At 39.0% G+C, this 21,961-nt stretch overlaps 1 protein-coding gene across 6 annotated transcripts in view; it reads right to left on the reverse strand.

The window, feature by feature from the left end:
- The window catches only part of kalrna (kalirin RhoGEF kinase a), a 296,510-nt gene that overhangs the window by 206,704 nt on the left and 67,845 nt on the right, over positions 1-21,961 (reverse strand). The window lies entirely within an intron of this gene.

Genomic DNA, 21,961 nt, shown 5'->3' on the forward strand with positions numbered 1-21,961 from the left:
TGTAAATATCATTGACTGTTGTGCTTTAATAAAATAAAGTTTACTCTAAATCAATCTGCACTGAACAACATGGCTTCAAGCTGTGTGTGCGCATGTGTGTGTGTAGGTGCGTGACATCATTGTCAGGGCACTGGTTTGCATAATCACAGTCCTCTGCTTCATTACTGCAGATCAAACCCTGTTGTGACAGTACTGGTCTGAGATCAGGAACTGGCTCCATCGAGACACTCTCCCTCCAGCACACACGTGTTCTCTGTGAAACTCAGTCTGCCGCCCATCTGTTGGCCAAGCGGCTGCCAGACAACCAGGCACTGATCTGAGAGCAGCTTGACTCTTAGGCTGAGATCATATAGCAGTGAACAGAGAGAGCTGGGCACTCATGTGTGTGTGTGTTTCCAGGCATAATTTTACCGCCTAAAGGCTTTAAATAAATTTTTCTATTACTATATCTACATAAATATGTAAAGTAAAGATAATCTTTTAAAGAAACAATTGATATTCAAAACAGTCCCTCAATGACTAATCCCTCAAGTCTGTGAGACAAAAACGATTTTTCCTTTGTGTTTTTCGCATACAGACAACAACATTGTCAAAACGATCTTTGTTCACACAGATCCGCGAAAGAAACTAAAAATACTGTATTCTGCTGTCAGGCCAATAGTTGGCGATGTCACTTTGTAAAGAAACACTACACGCATAGACTAAACACGTAATACACGTGCATGATGTCACCATTTTCACAAATTTGTGTTTTTGCAGTTAATATGGATATGATAAAAAAAAAAAAAAAACGTGCACTTTGAATTCCGTTTTCAAAAGTTTGCATATCCATGTCCCCAAAATGCCATTGTTGTGTAAATGATCATTTTCATAATGACCAACGCAATCTATCAAGAGCAGCACAAATTATTTTTTGGCCGGTAAATAATGGCACCAATACCAATAAATTGACTAGCGCAAACCTTAGTAAATCATCTTGCGTGATTAATTTAAATGCTCTCCTCCCAAATTTTGCATTTGAAAGGGAAACTCCTACAAATGCATATGCAATAAGATCAGCCACAAAAATAACTGTGTCCATGCCTTTTCAGCACTAATTTTTCACGGTGTGTCTTTAGTAAATCCTGACAGTAGTTTTTTAATGCCAAAAGACGGTTTGCGCTTGGTACAAGCTGTAAGTAAATCTGGCCCTAAATATGATGCATATTTGTCAACCACACATACATGAATGTGTTTTTAAATACACAGTAACCAGCTTTATATATTTTTCATCAATAAATCCAATTTGTTTCGATTGCATACATTTTAACTGATTGAATAGTACTTGTTAACCATTTTCATACCTTTTAACTGAATATATTTGAATTCACAATGAACAGATTTATGCTTATTCTAAGCGATTCAAATAAATGCATTTGATGATTTAAATCAAATCAAATAGATACAAATATTTAATAATAAACAATGCCATGATTTACTTGATTTAATAGTATTTAATGTTATTTTTTTTATAAAACTGTGTGGATAGATAAAAAAAAAATGGAAATAGATGGAAAATTGTAAATATGAAATATCCAATGTATTTAAATATGTAATTCATATAATGTGTATTCATATAGTCTTAAATTTAAGCTTTAATTTTAATGCAAATCAGGTTTGGAACAACATGTTGGTGAGTAAATGTTGACAGAATTTTCCACTTTGGGTGAACGATTCAATTAAGTGACTACAAAACCTTAAAAGAGGGTTAAAGTAAAAATCATTCGCTACATTTGAATCAGAGCTCTGTAATGGTTGTAGACAACATATGAAAACATCAAATGCAACATCCTGGCCTCATCCCAGCTGAAACATTTAAACTGTTATAGTAATTACTGAGAGTGGCCAGGTGGTTAAACGCTTGTTCGCAGCTTCCTTACGACAGAAGAGACTCGCTTGATCTCTCCAGCAGCCCTAGCCATCCCCGGAGACAAACGTGGGAGTTAAATGACTGCAACAAGACAGCAGGTGTTGCTTTATTTAACACAGACATGGAGCTCTAAAAATGATCAGAGGGAATCCTGGGCTGTTTCACATATACTGAGGCATCACACATACATATCAATGTGAATGCATGGTGCCAACTCTCCAGCACTGAGCCGCTGTGTTTGTAGCATTTAGTCGTATGGTTCTCTGCCAGTGCTGTGTTGCACAGGTGTGTCTCTGGGAAGGTCTGCTACTGGATTGCTGTAAGATAGATTTATTGAGAAACATCTGTTTAGTATATCCTCCACTGTATTCGCAAGGTGTTCATACTGAGATTTGAGACAAATTTTGTGTCTCACAGGGTGACCCACTCTCAAGAGAGATGAAAACGTAGAACAGAGGAAGAAAAATACTAGCATATTCCCTAAACGAGACCTGGGTATTCATTTAACGTTTAAACTGTTCAGCTTCCACAGTACCATCACAAGAAGGAAATGACCTCATAAAAAAAAAAAAAAAAAAAAAAAAAAGTGCCTGTGGCGACATTTATGCCAAATGACATTAGGTTGTTTCTTGCACATTTCGTGACACTTTCAAAGTAAAATGTCCAGCGAGTGCTGTTCAGTATCCGAAAAAGTTCTATTGAGTGAAGATAAAATGTTAATGCTCTATCACATCTGAAATGAATGTACCCCCTACACTAAACCCTAAACCTAACTGATAGTGTTAACAAAAGCAAAAGTTTACTACATCACAGAATCTGTATATATGGAACTGGTTATGTGATGCAATCTTGCGATATTAAAATGTGACAAGATTCGAGGTGAAAAGCTATCTCACGATATCACCATGACAGAGCGTAAGGGTGAAATTACAAATTACTACGTTTACATTACATTACCCACTTTCGTTTAGCTTTTTTACAGAAATAAAACCATTTAATTTGGTTGGGCAACAGTTGCTTTAATTATAAACTACTGTAAACTTCTGCTCTGCTCATCCAGCACGAGCTGCAGAGTCGCACACAGTGCAGCAGGAATCACAGTAAGAGTATGAGAGTAAGGCGAGATGACTGACAAGACCATGGCAGAAGATTTGTTGCATAAAGCAACTTAAAGGTGCCGTAGAATGAAAAATGTAATTTACCTCGGCATAGTTGAATAACAAGAGTGCAGTACATGGAAATGACATACAGTGAGTCTCAAGCACCATTGTTTCCCCCTTTTTATGTAAATCTCATTTGTTTAAAAGACCTCTGAAGAACAGGCGAATCTCAACGTAACACCGACTGTTACGTAACAGTCGGGATCATTAATATGTACGCCCCCAATATTTGCATATGCCAGCTCATGTTCAAGGCATTACACAAGGGCAGCAAATATTAACGTCTGGATCTGTGCACAGCTGAATCATCAGACTAGGTAACCAAGCAAGAACAATAGCGAAAAATGGCAGATGGAGCAATAATAACTGACATGATCCATGACATCATGATATTTTTAGTGATATTTGTAAATTGTATTTCTAAATGTTTCATTAGCATGTTGCTAATGTACTGTTAAATGTGGTTGCCATCGTTTCTTACTGTATTCACGGAGACAAGTCACACTTGCAGTCTGTATAATTCAAAAACACAACTTCATTCTTCATAAATCTTTCCAACAGTGTGTAATGTTAGCTTTAGCCACAGAGCACTATCAAACTCATTCAGAATCAAATGTAAACATCCAAATAAACACTGTACTTATGCGATTAGACATGCTGCATGACGAGCACTTTGTAAAGATCGATTTTGAGGGTTATATTAGCTGTGTGAACTTTGTTTATGCACTGTTTAAGGCAGTCGCGAGCTCCGGGGCGGGGAGCACGAGAATTTAAAGGGGCCGCAGCCTGAATCGCCGCATATTTATGTGATGCCCCAAAATAGGCAGTTAAAAAAAATGAATAAAAAAAAAAATAATCTATGGGGTATTTTGAGCTGAAACTTTACAGACACATTCAGGGGACACCTTAGACTTATATTACATCTTTTTAAGACTTGACTCTTCTGTAGTTACATCGTGTACTAAGACCGACGGAAAATGAAAAGTTGCAATTTTCTAGGTCGATATGGCTTGAAACTATATTTTCATTCCGCCGTAATAATCAAGGAACTTTGCAGGCAAAAGAACTGAAATGACATTCATTACAAGATGATTAGCTAAAACATTTCAAAATGCACCTACAGCCTATTTTTCCAGTCATGAATTTTATCATTGAGGATTTCTTAATAGTGTGCAAAATCGTGTCTCGTCTCATGAACCCAATCTTGTGTCTCGTCTCATGAGCTGTCTCGTCACACCCCATTATCTGCTAATATCTGCTAACACTTTAATGTGATGGACCCCCAACAGACATTCTACTGACTATAAATAACTTTGCAAGTACATGCCAATTTATTCTACTTACCCAAACCCCTTATTCTACTAACCCTAACTTAAGAGTCTACTAATACTAAACTTATACTTAAAGTTGATATGTACAGTCGGTGCAACATTACTCAACAGAATGTCTAGAGGGAACATCAAAATAAAGTATAACCTAGATTTCTTTAGAATGCCTTTATTAATTGATAATCTGCCCATGTAATCATAATTTGTGTGAAGATACAAGTTTACCACTATTTCAGCTACCACTACCACTACCACTACCACTATTTCAGCTGGAAACTGCAGTGAATAGGCATGTTGTTACGGATGCTGGTGTAGAGAGACGAGGCAGATACGGATTTCCACAATAGTAAGAGACTTTAATTAACACAGGGCAGGAACACCAAACATACATTAAACACAACAGAGAACGGACAAGGAGTGCAGGGAGTGAGTGCATTATAAAGGGAGTGCAGATGATAGAGTCCAGGTGCAGGTGATCTGTGATGATGAGGAGCTGACGAGGGAAGTGAGTGCAGGTGATGAAACAGGAGGATCATGGGATATGGAGTCCAGGAAGACAAGGGATCTGTGACAGTACCTCCCCCTCCCGGTAGGCGCGTCCTCGCGCCGTAAATAGAATAACCGGGAGGGGGGGCGGGCGCCCTGGAGACCTCATGCAGGTGCCGGGGGATGAGTGGACTGGAGTGGAGGTCTCCAGGGCGGATCCATGAGCCATGGCGGGTCAGGAGCCTTGGCAGGCCACGGCGGGTCAGGAGCCTTGGCAGGCCACGGCGGGTCAGGAGCCTTGGCAGGCCACGGCGGGTCAGGAGCCTTGGCAGGCCACGGCGGGTCAGGAGCCTTGGCAGGCCATGTCAGAGGCCCACCCACATGTGTGGCGCCCACATGTCCCCCACCCACGGGTACTTGGGCCCCCCCCCAAAAAATACTTGGAGAGGTTTAGGATCATATTGCGGAGTCCGAGGAATAAAGTCAATGTGTGGGTGGAGGAGCATGGAGCTGGTTTGGCGGCGGAGACTGGAGAACTTTGCTCGGCGGCGGAGACTGGAGAACTTTGCTCGGCGGCGGAGACTGGAGAACTTTGCTCGGCGGCGGAGACTGGAGAACTTTGCTCGGCGGCGGAGACTGGAGAACTTTGCTCGGCGGCGGAGACTGGAGAACTTTGCTCGGCGGCGGAGACTGGAGAACTTTGCTCGGCGGCGGCGGCTGGAGCGGCAGGCTCGGCGGCGGCGGCGGCTGGAGCGGCAGGCTCGGCGGCGGCGGCTGGAGCGGCAGGCTCGGCGGCGGCGGCGGCTGGAGCGGCGGCGGCGGCTGGAGCGGCGGCTGGAGCGGCGGCGGCGGCTGGAGCGGCAGGCTCGGCGGCGGCGGCGGCTGGAGCGGCAGGCTCGGCGGCGGCGGCGGCTGGAGCGGCAGGCTCGGCGGCGGCGGCGGCTGGAGCGGCAGGCTCGGCGGCGGCGGCGGCTGGAGCGGCAGGCTCGGCGGCGGCGGCGGCTGGAGCGGCAGGCTCGGCGGCGGCGGCGGCTGGAGCGGCAGGCTCGGCGGCGCCGGCGGCTGGAGCGGCAGGCTCGGCGGCGGCGGCGGCTGGAGCGGCAGGCTCGGCGGCGGCGGCGGCTGGAGCGGCAGGCTCGGCGGCGGCGGCTGGAGCTGGGGGCTCGGCGGCGGCGGCTGGAGCTGGGGGCTCGTAGGCGGCGGCTGGAGCTGAGGGCTCGTAGGCGGCGGCTGGAGCTGAGGGCTCGTAGGCGGCGGCTGGAGCTGAGGGCTCGTAGGCGGCGGCTGGAGCTGAGGGCTCGTAGGCGGCGGCTGGAGCTGAGGGCTCGTAGGCGGCGGCTGGAGCTGAGGGCTCGTAGGCGGCGGCTGGAGCTGAGGGCTCTGGAGATACAGGAGCGGGCTCTGGAGATACAGGAGCGGGCTCTGGAGATACAGGAGCGGGCTGTTTCCTCCTCCTCTGCTTTCGGGACCCAGTTGAGGAGTGTGGGTTCCGTGTGGGACAGGAAGAACGTTCACTGGAGGGGTAAGCGGAGGAATACGGAGACTGACTAACTGGCCCGGCTGCCCGTGTTTCTGGACGGACTGAAGACCAACACTCATCCACATAGAATTGGGAATTATTCAAAAACAAAATAAAATTGATAGTTTCGCTTAAGGAGAGACGATAATCGGGTTCATGGAAACGGAGAGTGTTGTCATCCAGACCGTCCAAAAACAGGGCGATTAAATTAGCATCGGGCCAGTCAGTCAGATAAGCCAGCTCAACAAACTCCTCCACGTACCTCTCCAGTGAACGGCCAACCTGAAGAAGCCCGATGATGCGATCGCCAGCAGACAGGTGAGTGAGAGGCGTTGGAGGAGCGGTAACCAGGGAGCCGGGGAGTGTCTCCATCTCTTTCCTTTTGTGGAATATCCAAAGTTTTGGTCCGTTCTTCTGTTACGGATGCTGGTGTAGAGAGACGAGGCAGATACGGATTTCCACAATAGTAAGAGACTTTAATTAACACAGGGCAGGAACACCAAACATACATTAAACACAACAGAGAACGGACAAGGAGTGCAGGGAGTGAGTGCATTATAAAGGGAGTGCAGATGATAGAGTCCAGGTGCAGGTGATCTGTGATGATGAGGAGCTGACGAGGGAAGTGAGTGCAGGTGATGAAACAGGAGGATCATGGGATATGGAGTCCAGGAAGACAAGGGATCTGTGACACATGTATGCAGAGGAATGTTTTTACAATCAGCCTTTGTTTGAATATTATTTAGTATGTTTAGTGGTGTTTGCTAAAATTACTATTATTTATATAGGCCTGATCAGACTTATAATCTGCATCTGACAAATAACAAAACAGCTCTGAAATCAAAATAACTGTCCTGAAAATCATTTATAACATTATAAAATAAAGAATTGCCTCTATATTATTTGAACAAAGATCGACAACATGGAGCGGAAGAATGCTATTTCGCTAAAACTACCAAGACTTTTAGTATAATAGACTTCTGTGTTCATAATGAGAACAAATGTAATTAGACAGTAAAATTATTTATTCCTTCACTATAGAAAGTGTTTTTTTTAATTGCACAATTGTGGGTTGTTTGTGGTTAGGGACACTCAAATGGAAGAAAATGTAAAAATGCCTTTTAAGACTTTATATTTTCTACATTTTCTCTTAGATCAACTGTATCTACTGGATATAATTGATCTTATCTTTTAATATTTATATCAAAAGTGCACTCGATTGATCTAGCCTGTGTAATATTGTATTCCTTCGGCAGAAGATCCCTCAAATCCCCTTCCAAAAACAACTCTAGAGTCGGCAATGAAAAATGCTGATGATGAACAGATGGACTTTCTGACAATCATTTTACTGTGCTTTCCACTGATGTCTTGAAATTAGAAATCATGATGCAGTTTGCATACTGTTGCAAGTTAAAAGACAAAGGGCAAAGGTCTGCCTGTCAGCTCATGGGAAACATCTGTCTTTAAGTCTCTGCGAAGACCATCAGTTGAACATTCATTGCATTGTGGGGTAAGATCACAAACAATGTTCAAAGTCAGCATTCTGCTTTGTAATTATCTGTGAAGAATGGAGGTCTTTTCTGTCTGTTGTCCCTCATTGTCTTTCAGGTCTGTGTTAATTACAGCCTGTTGACACTGAGACCGCAGTCGATCCTCACTGGCGCATTACAATACTACATTACTGCAGCCCAGCCAGTGTGATCTGCAGATCAGACTCATACAGTACACCTCAGGGTCACGACACAGAGCTTATTACAGCATGAGAGAAATTACAGTCAAACACACATATACTCTCTGAATCAGAGTAGCATATTTGAAGGCATGTACACAAGAAGCCAAGGAGGAATTAAACTAATTTCTTCTGTTGACTAAAACTGACACTCTGATCAAATATTATATTCAAAACCACACTAGGGTGAAAACAGACATTCTTTTATTTTATTATATATATATATATATATATATATATATATATATATATATATATATATATATATATATATCAGTGGCGTGCAGTGGTGTTCTGAAATGAAGAGGCACATTTTGTTTTTATGAATCAATGTAAATTAATGTGCATTACTCTTAAAGTTGACACATCTTCCTTGTTAAATGAACATTACTTTACAGTACTGTACATCAAAAAAAAAAATTCTCATCAAAATCTCATCAAGTTAGTGTTTTAAGCATTTCTACATTCATTCCAAAATAATAACTAAAGGCAATAATAATTTAAACAATATATTTTATTTGTGTTTTGCGTTTTTTTTTTTTCTTTTTAATTGTCAACCTAGGATATTTTGGATCATCAGTCATGCTCCGTAAACATAGTCTGACACAGACACGAATTGTATTTTTAATTTCACCAAGCTGAAACCCCACAGTCATCATGATTTCAGTCCATTTCAAGTTTGATTTTGACGTGACATAAAGCGGTGATATCTAACTGTGATCTGTTTACTTACTTTTCAATTAGTCTTCCACTGACGCCATCATTTGTTCAGTCAAACCCGTACATTAATTTCTACTGCTTCTGTTATACTTTTATGGGAACCAATCACAGACTGGCTTATCCACCTTGCTCACTATTGGTGTGTATAACACGATGGCATCTACCCGTCTCTCGCACGACCTTTGATTGATAAGCAATCTAACCAATCAGAACGCAGAATCCGCCATTTTGTCCGACAAAGCAGGCAGGAGTTAGAAAATTAACCTCGGTGGAGTTAAACTTGAAAAATTGTGTCCGCACTTGAAACAACATTCATTCTCGTGTTCATACATGTTTATTTGATGCTATACATGAACTAGTAGGAGGAGATGATCGGTTCAAGAGCCTCTTGAGCTGAGGCGCTACAACAAGTCACGACACATTAAAGAGTCACAAAACGTTTTTTATTGTTTGAATTTCTTAAAAAACTACACAGTGTGAAAGCTGGGACTTTGTTTAATATCATAAGTAACCTGCTCTGTCTTGTCCATTGACATGTTGTCAGTGTCCTCTTTGCTCTGCGATGTATTTTTCACTGCGTGTGGCATGACAGCGCCATGGCTTGTCGGACAAAGCAACAGTAACTAAGAGGGGCGGGGCTTTGCAAAGGCTCAATTCCTTTTAACCTCTTGACGATGCTGAATCACTTCTTTAGTTTAGCAAACAAATCGCTCGAGTGGGTGTAAATACCACTTACTTTCATGTTTTTTTTTTTTTTTGCACAACCTGCAAAAATCGCTTGATGCCATTGCTGCTTCTGCAAACCGCTGATCAATGCTACAAACCAATACAAACTAAACCTGTCTGGAGTTTTTGCGTCGCTCTGCAAAGAACGTCACCTGGATCGTTGATCTAATTGGTTGAAGGACTATCCAATTGTGTGAATAATGCTCATTGATCACGCCTCTTGTGCAGTAGAAAATACATAGACTCCCCAGACCAATGTCCAATTTTAAATTGAGCTTGGTCTGGTGATAGTCAGACAAGGTCCAGTCCTCACTATTAACTACAATAACTATTAACTATGACTTTTGCCTAAATAAACTCATATTTACTGCTTATTAATAGATACTAAGGTAGTTGTTAAAGGTGCTAAAGAGGATGTTTTGTTTCACACATTTTTGCAATATTACTTGAAACTGTCTTTACTAACTGATAAAAGGCTATTTATTAGGTGCACTGAAAGTAATAATATTAATATACATCATCTGTGCACAAGGTAGGGCCTTAAAAACATCTGGGTTGTCAATCACTGCCGTGACGTTCCTTGTGAGAGACGAGTGCGGCTGCGCGCTCCAGTAACTTTCCACACTCCACAGGCGCTGCATGCAATGTTTTTGTCAGGAGACAGGAGTAACAACTGCAGATTATGAGTTACATGCGGTGAGTCTGACTTAATGAATCCACTATAAAAAAAAAAGAAGAAAATAATCGCACTGGTTATGGCCACCTCTGCCATGTTGCTGTCAAATTAAACAGTTGCCATGCCAACTCTCTACTGTAAACAACAACCTCGCTCATAATGCTTGCCCCGTTTGCCCCTTATGAGATGTAATATACATTTCTGGTTTCCCCAGAATGTGTCTGTGAAGTTTCAGCTCAAAATAGTCCACAGATCATTTATTATAGCTTATCAAATTTGCCCCATTTGGATGTGAGCAAAAACACGCAGTTTTTGTGTGTGTCCCTTTAAATGCAAATGAGCTGCTGCTTGTGGCTGCTTTCCAAAAGAGGGCGGAGCTTTAACAGCTCACACTTTGGTTGCTCAACAACAACAAATCTGGAGAATCTCACGGAGCCGAAATGACGATTCAAACCGGAGACGGACACTGATGGAGAGACTCAGGAAGAAGTTACAACTTTTAGAATGCAACTTGTTGATCCTGGAACAACATTCCAATTAACTAATCAGATTTAATGGACAAGTTTAGAGTTTATGTCAAGTTTAGGCTTACAGCCAGGGTTAGGTGCTTCTACATCAGTGTTATTTACCTATCATTTCACTCTGATTTTAAGGAGATAACTCACAGGTAGGGTTAGGTTTACAGGTAGTGATATGGTTATGATTACAAAATATGTTGACCCAGGAACGCATCTAACTCATTAAAATCAAAATCAGGACATACTTGTGACTACTGTGAATCATATTAAATCATCTCCTTCAAACAGTGTTTTAAATTTTTTTTGTCATTTTGTTTATATATATATATTTTTTTATTACAGTGATTACTGATGGTTACCACAGTAACTGCAGTAATTATGGTATTCTGGAAAAATGGTAACACTTTAGAATAGGTAACACATATAAACTATTAACTACGACTTTTCCCTCAATAAACTCCCAATTAACTGCTTATTAATAGTTAGTAAGGTAGTTGTTAAGTTTAGGTATTGGGTAGGATTAAGAATGTAGAATAAAGTCATGCAGAATAAGGCATTAATATGTGCTTAATAATTACTAATAAACAGCCAATATTCTAGTAATATGCATGCTAATAAGCAACTAGTCAAAAGACCCTAAAATAAAGTGTTACCAGAAAAACTATAATTACTATATTAAAATTTGGCGAAGAGCAATACAGTACATGTAGATGCAATGTATATTCAGATGCAGGGGAGATGTCATTTGATTTAGATAAACAATCTCTCTGACTATTTACAGTTTGTATGGTCGGCTCTACATGAATAATGGATGAGACATTTTAAATGTATCAGGTCCTATGAGTGAGTTCAGGTTGGTCAAGCTGCATTTTCCACAGTAATAAACTCATTTAAATAGTAATGAACTTTGGCTATAGAAGCAGTGTGTGGTGAGCTGACCCACTGAGAGTCATTTAAAACATTCATAACATTCATATATACAACACACAGAGAAACAAAGAATGTCCATTAACCCTATAATAGGCACTTTCAAAGTCTCATACTCTGTATCTGTTTACAATGACAGAGAGGTGGAGGAAAGGAACCATGTTGATATGAGTCAGCGTGGGAGTAATATAACCAACTGTCATCTTTACTGAAGTGAGATTATAAATGACGCTCAAACAGAGGAATGTTGTGAAAGCTGAGAGTGACTGGAGCGCACGTGACGAGCAGAAACCCAGAAGCGCCAATCTAACAGATCTGACAGATTTCCTTAGAGAGCTTTAACACCAGAACATTCCAGCTCAGCCAAGACCTGATAAGAGACACTTAGAGAGAGAGAGGGAGAGAGAGAGAGAGAGAGAGAGGTAAGTGAGGACACGCAGATTGGTGTCTACCAACGTTTCAACTCTCAAAATTGAGTTAATCTGATGCCAGCGGCCATGTAAACCCAGCTTATGAAAAACCACTGGGGAAAAGGGGGAAGGGTCAACAGCATATGAAGAGTTGTTGCTGGGAAATTAGCACGTTGCTGATTTTGGTGTTAAGTGTGTTAAACGCTGACATATTCTTTCCCACATTGGCCTGTTTCCCCTTGAGAGGACTGTGTCGTCTAATGAGAAATGAGCATGTGTGTGATTCCTTAAAACACTCTTGTCTGTGGGACTAATTTCTTATGCATCTCATCCCAAGCCTCCGCTACTAATTCCAAAACGTCATTTCAGAACTAGTAACAAAGACTTGAGCTCTGATAGCAGAATAATACCGTTGATACAGTTATTAACGCAGTTGAGAGAGAGAGAGAGTATGAGAATAAGCATATGTGAATTAGCCTACCTGATCAGTGCGTCTCTAATGACAGCAGTGTCTCTAGCAGTACTAATAGCAAAAGTTTATCTCAAGAACCGCAGTTATGCTGTGCGAGTGTGTGTCATACGATACAGTACGTGTGTACTTTTGAAAGAGAGAGAGCGAGTGCGCGAGAGAGTAGTCGTTAATAAAAAAAAAATGAGTTTTGCTAAATGGAAATATGACAAATGGTGGGTAAGGGACAGTGTAATAATCAGTGTTAATTTTGACAGCATTTTTTTTTTTTAGTTTTAGTCATAGTCTTTTGACTAAAATGCCATTTAGTTTTAGTCATATTTTAGTCATCAGAATTGTTTTAGTTTTAGTCTAGTTTTAGTCGACTAAATATCATAAGATTTTAGTCGACTAAAATTTCATTTAGTTAAATTATAATGCATTAAGCATTTCTCTAAAGGATCTAATAGATCCTATGCACTGATAAGGGTAGGCCTAAATATTCCCCAAACTATTCCTTTTATGTTCACCCAACTGTGCTTTGCTCACCAAAGCGGACGTTTTTTGACCGTTCAAGTGCAAAAAGACACAAATCAGCAAAATTCAGTACTTTTCAGGGATTGACACACTTATCATTGAGGTACTATTATAGTTTTCGTTTCAAATTTTTATTAGATTTGATTTTTAGTTTTTTCTGTTTTCATTGTAATTTTAGTTAAAAGTTTTAGTAATTTTAGTCTTTTAGTATTTGCTTTTAAATGTCTATAAGTTTTTAATTCTGTTTGTTATTTTAATACCTCAGGTTAAGCTAAAGCTTAGACTTTACATTATATATATATATATATATATTTTATTTTTTTATTTTTTTATTTTTTTCAGTTAACGTTTACTTCAAGTAATGAAGATTTCTTTGGTTTTGGTTTAGTTAAAACTTATACTTGTAAAACATATTGATTAATGTGTCAAATAATCTTCTTAGTCTTTCCTTCCTGTGACAGAAGATACGGTAGTTTACTATGAATTGAATAGAAATTAAATTAAATACAGTTTATTGTGTAAACAAAATAACAATGACCAGGAAAAAATCCTTATAAACCATCCCGAAATACACCGTGACTCTTATTCTGAAATGTCTGCAGGATGCACTGTAGCAGGCTGCTCATGAGGGTGATAGAATATTCTTACATCCGTCTAAAACATACTACCATATAAACATTGTGTAGTAAACATCATACTTCATCAACATTAGCTTATAAGCAATCACTTGGCATAAATGTGCGCTATTCATTAATTGCGAAGTAGTCTGAAGTGCTGCTGCTGCATGAGCCTGTAGAGGGCACAACAGCACCGCCTTTCCCGCGGTTATATCAGCACGTTACACTTCAAATGTGCGCATCTTCCACACAGCAGTCCTGACTGGATATCTTCCCAAATCGTCCCTCTCTTTCATTTTTGTCTCGTTTTTATTTGTTGACGAAAATTAGAGTAGATTTTAGTCATAGTTTTAGTCATTCAAATGCATTTTTATTTAGTCATCGTCTCGTTTTCGTCCGTGAAAAAATGTCGTTGACGAAAATTATGTCGAAAATTATTTGTCAACGAAATTAACACTGGTAATAATTAATAATTATTTAATAATAATTCCCTAAAATTATATAGCGCTTTTCTGGACACTCAAAGCGCTTTACATATTGAAGAGGGAATCTCCTCAGCCACCATCAATGTGCAACATTGATGCGACAGCAGCCATATTGAGCCAGAACGCCCACCACACATCCGCTTAATGGTGGAGAGGAGACAGAGTGATGAAGCCAGTATATGGGGATGATTATGAGGCCATGATGGTCAGAGGCCAATGGGCAAATTTTTAATGACCACAGAGAGTCCGGACCTCGGTTTAACATCTCGTCCGAAGGATGGTGCTTTTTGATAGTATAGTGTCCCCATCACTATACTGGGGCATTAGGACCCACACAGACCACAGGGTGAGCATCCCCTGCTGGCCTCACTAACACCTCTACCAACAGCAAACTAGTTTTCCCAGGAGGTTTCCCATCCAGGTACTAACCAGGCTCCACCCTGCTTAGCTTCAGTGGGCAACCAGTTCTGGGCTACAGGGTGATATGGCTGCTGGATATAAAATGGTAATGACAGTCATACATCATTTCATGACAACAGACGAAATACAACACTGTCATTATATTTTTACACCAGAGGGCGCATGACTTTAAAATGTAAATATAGGTTGTAATAAGATGCTTGAAGAAAAAACCTATAGGGTTGTTTTTGGGAGGAGGACAGTCTCGAAAATTGTGTGAGCTTATTTTGTCCATTAGATCGAAACATCTGAAAAAACGTCTCGGGTTACTTGTGTAACCCTGGTTCCCTGAATAAGGGAACGAGACGTCATATGACGTTATGGAGGAAATCCCATGTAGCATCGACAGTTCCCATGAAAGGGAACCCATACATTTACCCGCCCATAGAGTCTCCCCTCAAAGAATCCATGACAGAAATGGTTGAAAGGGGACAAAAAGAGATGGTTTAAAATACCAGGTGGAAGTGGGAATGTGTCTCCTTCACCTACTTGTGATCCGATTAACCAAAACACATCTTAATCCCAGGTGGAAATAAGGTCGTTCTTAGTAGTCCTCTGGAAAAAAAAAATAGTAGTTACTGATTAGCTAATAGTGAACTACCTCATTCAACTGAGTGATATTACTTAGTAAATTGTTAATCAGAGTTTCTTGTTTGTTAAAGGATTATTCCACTAATCGGAATCGGAACGAACGCGGTGCCAGTTTCGTTTTTTTTTCCGTAAGTAGAATAGGGATGGCGTAGGACAATCAACGTAATCGTTTTGAAGAATGCAGAAACGGGAAATACGTTCAAGGCGATATTTTGTGTTTATAAAGCATAAACGGTTGTATTTTTTTTTCGAAAATGGCCAATCGTTTCGCTAGATAAGACCCTTATTCCTCGTCTGGTATCGTTTAAAGCCCTTTGAAGCTGCACTGAAACTGACATTTGGACCTTCAACCTGTTGGTAGCCGTTGAAATCCACTATATGGAGAAAAATCCTGGAATGTTTTCCTCAAAAACCTTAATTTCTTTTCGACTGATGAAAGAAAGACATGAACATCTTGGATGACATGGATGTGAGTAAATTATCAGGAAAGGTTTATTTAAAAGTGGACTAATCCTTTAATAGCAGTTACTAGAATGTTACTCATTAGTTATTCAGTAATCACAGAACAATGTTCTAAAGTGTTACCATACTTGATTACAACTTTCAGTACGCACTTAAGTATATACGCTGATAACCACTAACAGTGAGCATAAGGCTGAAGGTGGAAATAAGGATGAGAAAAGTAAAGCTGAAAAATTAGATTTCTGTGCAAAATACAACCTAAACACACACACACACACACACACATTGGGTTTTTATGTTTTATGGGGACTTTCCATAGACGTAATGAATTTTATATTGTATATTCTATCTCCTAACCCTACCCCTCAACACAGCCCTCACAGAAAATGTTCTGCATTTTTACATAAAAAACAAAAACAAAAAAAAACATCCTTCTATATGATTTATAAGCTGTTTTCCTCGTGGGTATTAAAAAAGTCTCCTCAGTAAACAACTAACAAAAAACATCTTTGCAATTATACAGCTATACCCCGGGAGCCTCTCACTAGCTTCATGGCAGTAAGTTTTACACAGGAAAGCACAACTGACATTTTCTTCAGAATCTTGTTAGTTTTAATGGTCTTAATTACACAATTCACACTATTCCTGGAGCAAGTTTCACAACTGTCACAGTCAAGAACTTGCCAGCCTATTAGAGATTTAACAATGTGTTTGAGTGTGTTGAATGTGTATGTCTTGTGGAAGCGTATTGCCTTGTCATCACATGGAAGTGAATGCGTCATGGATAATAATTAATTCGACCAAATATTTCCCTCCTCTTTCTCCCTCTCTGTCTCTCTCTGGGCGGTAGTGTTTGTTTTCTTTCACTCTGTGCTCCAGGAGTCAAAAATCTTTGACAGCGAGTTCAGTCTTCTGTTTGTGTTTTTATCCCAGTTATAAATCCTGGTGGAATATTACACATTTGTCTGGGCTGAAGCCCATTTTTATAACAAGATTTGCATCCAGTATTTAAAGTATTAAAAACACACTAATCATAAAAATGTGCATTACTTTTTTTTTATTATTTATTATTTTTTAAGTACTGATGACACAAATTCCCTAAATGACATAAATAATATTTCTTTTAGTCTTTTCTCAAAGTCAAATGATCTTGCATCAGCTCAGGGTCCACTTTATAACCCATTCAGGACAGATAACACTGACTCAGACACCGAACATTCTTTCATTTGTTTTCTCCAATAGTCACCTCTTTTCTCTCAGTAAACTACTTTCGTGAAGCTTTTCTTTAGAATGAGCTGCAGAGAAAGCAGGAATATTTCCGACTGCATGCTCATTCCAGACACTGAAATCAATACCTCATCTGTCATCATCTCTCCATCACTGAGAGAGACAGAGAGAGAAGGATAGAGTGTCACTCACATATACACACATTTAAAGACGTCTCTGGCCAGCAGTCATCCAGGAAACGTTTAATTTAACCTTCACACTTACCCTAACGGACGCTGCTGGCTCTGTTCCAAACGACAGTGAGTTGCCTGCTACTGTCTACAGAGGCAGCTGCCTTCTAAGAGAGAATGATAAGCAAACATAGACTTGTGCTACAGTTTATATTTATATTAAATGCATTTTTCTCAACTTTACAGTGCTTTTGAGACCCACTTTAGACTTAAGTGCATCTGCATAAATATTTTCATATTTACTTCTGTTGTCTTTGAAATATGGTTAAAGTGTACTGACAAGCATTTATGATGAACTAAAATATACTTTAATGTCATTTCATTCAAACTTCTATGTCTTGTATTTAAATATATTTGTAATTACACATCTGTAATGATGAAGTTGCAATTTAGTACATTTAAAATGTATTCATTCAAGTACTTTACATGTGCTTTTTCATGTTGGTCAACACATCAAGATAAGTGTACTTCTTTAAAATGTGAAAAAAAAAAAAGATTATTAAAACGTAATTATCTAAATTATGTATGTAAAACTTTTAATTCGGCATTATTTCAAAGTGCAGTTTTCAAAAGTGTAATTCTTTAACTACACTTAATTTGCCTTTTAATTCATTAATATTAATATTATATCATCTGCAAGTACATTCAAAGTGCACTACAAGTTCACATTAAATACAACTAATTGCACTTTTTCAAAAGAGTAGGCAGATCACTAGGTTTTGGAACAGAGCTGTCAAGCACTGTGCTTTGAAACTAGGATTTGATTAACACTGTGGAAGAGGTTATAACTTCACACAATCCAAAGTCCTACATTCAACACACAGCATCTGTGTTTCTACACTCATGCTGAACACAATGAACAAATAGAAGAACAAAGGAGCCCTCCACTAATTAGGCCCATGAATAATAGCAGAAAGGGAAATGTGTGACATATCCCAAAATCAGTTACAGGAAACATGCGGTGATAAATGGCATACAGTGGCCGTGAATGATCTAAATCAAGGTCTCTGGGTTTTTCCCGGCACAAATATCCGAAAAAATCACACACAGCATCCTCCTGCTGACGAACACAACCAGAAAATGAGTAAAGTAGTAGGTTCTTGTACTTAATTAGGCTCTGTATTAAACACCAGAGTGGCAAAAACAATGACATAATGCTAAACAATGTAAGCAGAACAAACGGTAACGCTTCATTTCGATGGTTCACTTTAGACATTCTACTAAAGTACATTCTAAAAGTAATTTTGCAACTACATGTCAACTAACTCTCATTAGAGTAATAGTAGACTGTCTGTTTAATATCTGCTAACACTTTATTTTGATGGCCCCCAAACTGACTGTAAGTAACTTTGCAGCTACATGTCAACAAACCCTAACACCTAACCCTAACCTAACACTTTACTAATACTCTAGAGCAGTGGTCACCAACCTTTTTAAGCCCAAGATCACTGACCTCGACCTTTTTGAAAGACAAGATCTACTTGATAGAAAAAGACAGCCCAGATTGTATTTAGTATTTTTTTTCGTGGCCAATGTAGATTCTGATTTATTTATTTATTTATTTTTACAAGCAAATTGGCAGATTCTGATACTGGTTGCAGATATTCATTATTAATATTATTATAATAAACAAAAATACATAGCCATTTCAAATTGGGAATCACTGCTTTTTGATCACAATCCAAACAAAGATACTAGGCACGTTGCATGAGCAGTTATTTTTTTTTTTGTTTTAATTAGATTTAATTTCTGGATTTAAAGCAGAAACAGAACAGTCTGACTTTATCTTTGTGAAATTGTAATTTACAATTATGCTACATACACAAAAAAGCATGAAACAAAAACGTAAATTCAACAGCAGGTGGCGCTTATGGAGCAGCAGTAATACAGTGTTTCCTTGGTTACCGCTGTAAACAATACTGAAATGCGCTAATAATTAGCTAACGTACTTTATTCTAAGGTAAGAGAAATCTTTCTGAAGACTGATGTCCTTTTAAAGATGCATTCATATAAGCCCTCACCCAAATTCAATATTTATATTTTCTTCCTATATTTCGAGCATTGTGAACAGTGAGCTGATCTGCCTGCTACAGACTTTTCTCCTCTTTGCGTCCGTCTTAAGCGTCTCTGGCCTCTTGTTTACGGCCGTTTACAGACTCAGAAATGATGTGGGCTATTTACCTTTATCTGTCTGTCCCAGTAGCTCCCAAAAATAAAATAAATACAAAAATACAGTACAAAGACTGGAGATATTTCTGTTATTTTCGCGAGCTACTGGAACAGTGATAAAGATCGACCGGTCGATCGCGATCGACGGGTTGGCGACCACTGCTCTAGAGTTAGTTGACATCTAGTTGCAAAGTTACTCCTAGTTAATAGACCATTGAAATAAAGTGTAACCAAACAATCTGACATGACTAAGATTTGAGTAACCCAAAGGAAAAGATGATAATGATACCAGAAAAATGGTAATCATGATTCAAAAAATTCTTCATTTTTGTGTTTTTTTCAATTTTGACCTTGAAAATATGTTTTAAAATTTTGGTCCCAATTTATATTAGGTGGCCTTAACTACTATGTACTTACATCAAAAAAAAAAAAAAAAAAAAAGTACTTATTTGTTCATATTGTATTGCAAAACACGGTGGCACTTTATTTTACAGTCCTGTTCCCCATGTACATACTATGTACTTATTATAGTAATTGCAATAACTGGGTAATAACTAGGTACTAACCCTGAACGTACCCCTAAACCTAACCTTATCCAATGTAGTTACCTTATATTACCCAGTACTTTCTTAGTTAAGTACACTGTAAGTACATGTCATGGATAGGTATGATTGTGGGGTGAATGTGTAAGGAATGGGTCAACAGTATCATTATAAATGTAAATACATAATTTTATTACAGATGTAATTACATGCTGGTATTTTTTTTTAAATGTAAGTACATTGTAAAAACATGTATGTACACAATAAGTGCATTGTATCAAATTATTAATTGAAATGTTCCTACATAGTAGTTAAAGACACCTAATATAAGGTGTGACCAAAACTTTTTTTAATGAAATAATGATTAAGCTTTACTTTTTTTTCTACACAAAACTCATGCACAAGTTGTGCATATTTAAGGTACAAGAAAAGTATTTTAGTAGTTTTTTACTTGATGGTTGTACCATTTGACATTTACAATTAAATCAACATTTTTGTAGAAAATTGTATTAATTTTCTTTATGTATGAAACCAACATGAACACTTTATTTCATTTTTAAAAAGTTGCAAGGATTTCTCGGATTTCAGACATTATAAAATACTTCATTTTTTCACACTGAAATGATCTTTTCCAAATAGTAGCACAGACCAACAAAACAACATGAACACAATTTTGATGTAGTCTACTGACCTAGTAGTTTGATCCGTTTTCCAAAAACTCTGTTTTGAATGCCCAATGAATTTGAATTTGACCCCTTTAAATCCATTTTAGCAGTGAAGAGAGCAAGCTAGTGCCATTACATGTAAACAAACCCCACCTACTCTGCTCATTTACATTCAAACCGCAACCCTGCCATTCACTGTCACTCATTACCAAGGTAACAGCTCATTTGCATAACAGCATGCTAGCAATAAACCGCCAAACATCAGAAAACCCAACAAAACATCATTTTCAACACACAAGAGAGAACAAACAGATATTTCTCATTTGTGGAGATAAAGAGTTAGATATAATCTTCACAGAACAGCATAGATTAAGTTCATATGTCTGGATAAATGAGGGAATAATATTTTTGTTGTTGTCAGCAAACGCATGTCACAGTTGTGTAATTTCTAAATTTTTCTATGTAGCCTTGTTGAGGAAGAAAGCTCAGTGTGCCCCAGCTTGTGTGTGTGTGTGTGTGTGTGTGTGTGTGTGTGTGTGTAGACCACAGCTGTTTCCTGGATAGTTTGACCCCACATTAGCCAAAGAAAACCAGACTGTACCAGGTGAGGCCACACACACACCGCTTTACACACATATAATGTTACTTTATCATCAAATACTTAAATTTATACTCTAAACAGTGTTGTATTCATTAATAATAATGTTACAGTTTAAAGATTTATTCTAGAAGTGAGATTTAATTGTATAGAGGATGAATGAAGATTAAACATAAGTATGACTGTGCTGGTAAGTTTAGCCATCACAAATGCCATATGTACAATATATCAAAGGAAGATAAACGGATCCTAGAATGCACTCGGGCCAAAAGAAAGCAATGAGACGGGTGTCAGCATATACTACAACAATATTATTCCACCCTTCACAACCCTGTCGAGCTGCATTCATTTAGCGCACATCACGCTGTGTAAAGACAGACTCTGAGAAACCCCGGAGAGATGTTTGCGTTAGCTCAGCTAGAAGATCCATACTGACCTGTCTAAGCTCCAGAGCTGACTGAAGATGACTGGATGAAATCCTCATACAGCACTTTCATTAAGAGCTCTCACAGAGCCTGACTGAACTACATATTATTTTTGTAAGTTGAGAGAAATGAAACAGATTACTGCTGAGATACACAATAACATTGTTGGCATAACCAACAAAAGTTGATTCAGTCTTATGAATATTTTTAGATTATTTATTTTTTAGATGATATCACATTGTCGCTGTCGAGCGGAAAACTGATCTAAGTGAAAATAGCGAATAGAATCTATTTACACTATATAAAACAACATGTCCTCCGACCAATACGCCCATATAGGTTGTTTGTCACTTCCCTGAAATACGACCCAAAGGAGCGTTTGCTAAAGTTGCGCCCCT

The sequence above is a fragment of the Chanodichthys erythropterus genome, chromosome 14 (genome assembly GCF_024489055.1).
Source record: "Chanodichthys erythropterus isolate Z2021 chromosome 14, ASM2448905v1, whole genome shotgun sequence".
In the NCBI taxonomy this organism is placed as follows: Eukaryota; Metazoa; Chordata; class Actinopteri; order Cypriniformes; family Xenocyprididae; genus Chanodichthys; species Chanodichthys erythropterus.